At 39.3% G+C, this 4,149-nt stretch overlaps 1 pseudogene; it reads right to left on the bottom strand.

Moving 5' to 3' along the window:
* Positions 1-340: 340 nt before the first annotated feature.
* Positions 341-3,557, bottom strand: LOC127682464 (deubiquitinase OTUD6B-like; annotated as a pseudogene).
* Between the last annotated feature and the right edge of the window lie 592 nt (positions 3,558-4,149).

Raw genomic sequence — 4,149 nt, forward strand, 5'->3', positions numbered from 1 at the left:
ATGCTCAATCTCAGTTATATTTCTAACTTGGAAAAAAAACAGACCCCAACAAAAAGTTTCATTTTCATAAATTGTTGTGTTGTATTGGTGCTAGAAATTGAACCTTGAGCCTCATGCAGGATAGGCGAGTAAGTGCTCTACTAGAACTGTGTCCCCATGCCATGGAGGAAGTAACAATAGTTATTACATAAGAACAGCACACACAATTATGTGTGGGCACAACTTTCTTACAAAGAATACTGTTCTAAGTGATTGAAAATCTGAGTAACATGAGTCATCCCACATAAAATTCTTTTGTACTGATTTTACCACACAAATCTCTGTTTCTGAACAGCAGCCTTCAATTTTTCCATGTAACAGAATTATAACGTTCTCCTAAGCCATCCTCAAGTCTCATGCATACTAGTACTAATGGATTCCTTGGATTCTCTTCTCTAATGATAAGAGGAGGAGCATCTGCCTATAGTATTTCAATTGGTATTTTTAATATGCGAGACAGAGCTCTTAGTGCAAGCTGACCACCCCACGCCATCACAGTACTTCGCAAACTCTTCTGGAGTATACATATCTCTGGTATTCAGGTTTGTTAAAAATGGCAGGAAGTCATCTGGATGCATGTACACAGTAGTCTGACTCCTCGGAGTAGCCACAGTCAGAGCACAGTCTTATTCTCTCAGCTGATCCTCAAGTGCTCATACATACAATGAACATCAGAGGGAATATGTATAATTTCCAAATCTCTGGCTGCAGTATTTGAGAAAGTTTTTCACTCTCTAGATGTCTGACTCCAGATAAGTTCTCAATTTAAGCTTCAGCTATCCTTTCTTTCTGCTTCTTTTCCAGGGCAGCCTTCTTTTCCCATCTCTTTTGTGGTTTTGAAATCCAGGGTGGTTGATTCTAAAGTACCAAGTTTGAAATGTTAACAGCAACAGAATCTATCTTACTGTCCTTGAAAGTCAGCTTCAATTGCTCCAGTTCTTTCCTGTGTTTTTGCTCCATTTCTCTTTCCAATTTAGCAACATCTGTGAGTTGCTTCCTCCTTTTTGTTGTGTTTTTGGGAACACCATTCTTCATTCCCTGAACTTTGGCTTGTGGCTCCTTCTGCTCATTCCAATGCTTTCTCCTCCTCATCATGCTCTTCTGCCAAGACCCCCTGCCTGACGCTCAAGTATTCTTTGAGTCACTTACCTTAGAGAAAGACCATTATGTTAATTGCAAGAATGCTCTCTCTCTCTCTCTCTCTCTCTCTCTCTCTCTCTCTCTCTCTCTCTCTCTCGTGTGTGTGTGTGTGTGTGTGTGTGTGTGTGTGTGAAATGAATCACTAGGTATTATCTAAAGTGAAGTAAGAATCAAATATTTAATGGCATTAGGGATCCCAAAGATTTGAAACATATGCACACCATAAGAGATTTGAGGTTTCAAATCAGTAAATAACAAATTCAGGTTCAAACTTTGAAAAGAAATTTAGCAATAAAACAAAACTTAAGCAAGCAAAATGGAAAGACAAAACAAAAAAGTAATTAAGAAGCAGTTGGGCTTCTGTGACTGTGTAGAGGTGCAGACAGGTACACAGGGATCACCCAGTAGAAAATTGCTTGGGACATACCCTGCCAGGGCTCCACCTACACCCAGGAGCTCAGCAGCACCACAGCCATCTGGGTACCTACCCTGCCAGGGAACATCTGCCCTGCAGGGAGGCAGTTAGAGGAAGTCCCACATTTAGAGGTGAGGAGGCACCACCTTTTCTCCTGTGACTGTGTAAACATGGGCAGACAGGTATACAGGTTTCACCCAAGTAGAAGAACACTGGGGACACGGCCCACCAGAGTCCCACCTGTACCCAGGAGCTGGGCAGTGCTGCCATAGCAGTCTGTGCACCTAGTCTGCTAGGGGATATCTGCTCTGCATTGATTCCTGTGATGATTAGAGGTGAGGCCAACATCTTCTCTCCTGCAACTGAGTGGGCTGTTGCAGCCAGGAATGCAGAGAACACCCGAGTGTAAGATCACTTGGGACTGGGTCTGCCAGGGCCTGACCTACACCCAGGAGGTGGGCAGCCCCATAGCAATCTGTGCCAGGGGAAAGTCAGTCATTCAGGGGTGCTGAGATAGGCTTGCAGACACACTGGAGAGACTAGCACCAGCCATTGATAGTAGGACCAACTAACACCAGAGATAACCAGATGGCAAAATGCAAATGCAGGAACTTTACTAACAGAAATCATGGTAATATGACACTATTTGAACCCAATTCTCCCACAACAGCAAGTCCCGGATACCCCCAACACACCAGAAAAGCAAGATTTGGATTTAAAATCACACCTCATGATGCTGATGGAGGGCTTCAAGAAGGATATAAATAACTCCTTTAAAGAAATACAGGTGAACACAAGTAAATGGAGAGAAGTCCTTGAATAACTAAGGGAAAACACAACAAAACATGTGAAGGAATTGAACAAAGCCATCCAGGATCTAAAGACTGATGTAGAAACAATAAAGAAATCACAAAGGGAAACAACTCAGGACATTAAAAATCCAGGGAAAGAAGTCAGGAGTCATAGATCCAAGCATCAACAACACAATACAAGAGATAGTTACATTTGTAGCAGAGGATTGCCTTATCTGGTGTCAATGGGAGGGGAGGCCATTGGTCCTATGAAGGCTTGATGCCCCAGCATAGGGAGATGCTAGAGGAGTGAGACAGGAGTGTGTGTTTGGGTGGGTAGATGGACCAGGAAGAACCCTCATAAAGGCAAAGCAGAGGGTGATGGGATGGCAAATTTGCAGAGGGGTGGCTGAGAAGGGTGACATTTGAAATGTAAATAAATAAAATAAGCAACAAAAAATCTTTTAAAGAAAACGAATCTTTAGGTTGAAGACCAACCTAGATACCCTGGTGGTTCCCAAATGCAAAAATAATTGGTTCCTGATAAAAAGATGGCAAAGAGACTTCTTTTTCCTATAGAAGTAAATGGAGAGACAGATTTGAAAGTCATATGCTGTTTTCTGTGGAAGAAGGGACTAAGCACTTGGTGAGAAAAGTAATGAAAGTTTTAGGAGATAGCAGAACAAGAAAATGGGCATTCCCTAGTGCTCCTATAAAGATGACAGACCCACAGTCTTTGGCCAGGCCTCAGTGAAATGCCTTCAGACCTTTTTCCTCTAGAGAATAAATGCGTGGGGTTTTCAGGCACAGAATTTGTAGCAGCCATAGAATACAGAATTAAAGAGAAAGAGATGAAAATAATTCTAATTACTCACAAATATCTTACTTGAGCAGAACAGAAAAGATTGAAGAATATATTTTAAGAAATATTCTCTAAAGTAAAAGATCTGAATCAATAAATTAAAGTCATACAAAGTATCCAAATGAAGTATTAAAAATTATCTCTATATAAGAATATGGATCTTATCATTCTTGGCAATTACATTGGCATGGTTAGACTCCTAATATTAAATGAAAATGTCATACATTTCACTTTACCTACTATCTGATAATAATTTTTCATTTTTAGTTGTCTTTATTTGCATACCTTCAAATTCCTTCTCTTCTCTCATTCTAACCAGTACTTCAAATACTATATTGAAACAAAGTGGAGATAGTAGGTAGCCATGTCTGCTTCCTGAATTAGATTTCTTAATTTTTTCTTTAAAATTTAGTATAATGTTGGCTTTGAGTTTGTCATACATAGCTTTTATTATGTTGAGATATGTTCTGTTCAGTCCTATACTTCCTGGAGCTTTTTCAGGAAGCAGTGTTGGTTTTTGTCAAAGGTATTTTCTGCATCTATTAAGATGATCATGTGATTTTTATCTTGAAGTCAATTTATGATTTATTATATTTATTGACTTATATATGTTGAATCTAGGATAAAGCCAACTTGATTGTGATGGATGGTCTTTTTTGTAATGTGCCTATACTAGTTTTCAAGAATTTCATTGAAGATTCTTTTACAACTATGTTCATGAGAAATAATGGCTTGTACTTTTTTTTTTTGTTGTGCCTTTGTCTGTCTCTGACATTTTGTTTCTCTTTTTTCATAGTAATTTAAGAAACATTGGCTATACATCTGTTTTTTTATAAATTCAATCTTACTAGAATTCTGCTGTGGATCCATCTGGGTATGGATTATCATCATTTCAATCTCTG

The sequence above is a fragment of the Apodemus sylvaticus genome, chromosome 4 (assembly GCF_947179515.1).
Source record: "Apodemus sylvaticus chromosome 4, mApoSyl1.1, whole genome shotgun sequence".
Taxonomy (NCBI): domain Eukaryota; kingdom Metazoa; phylum Chordata; class Mammalia; order Rodentia; family Muridae; genus Apodemus; species Apodemus sylvaticus.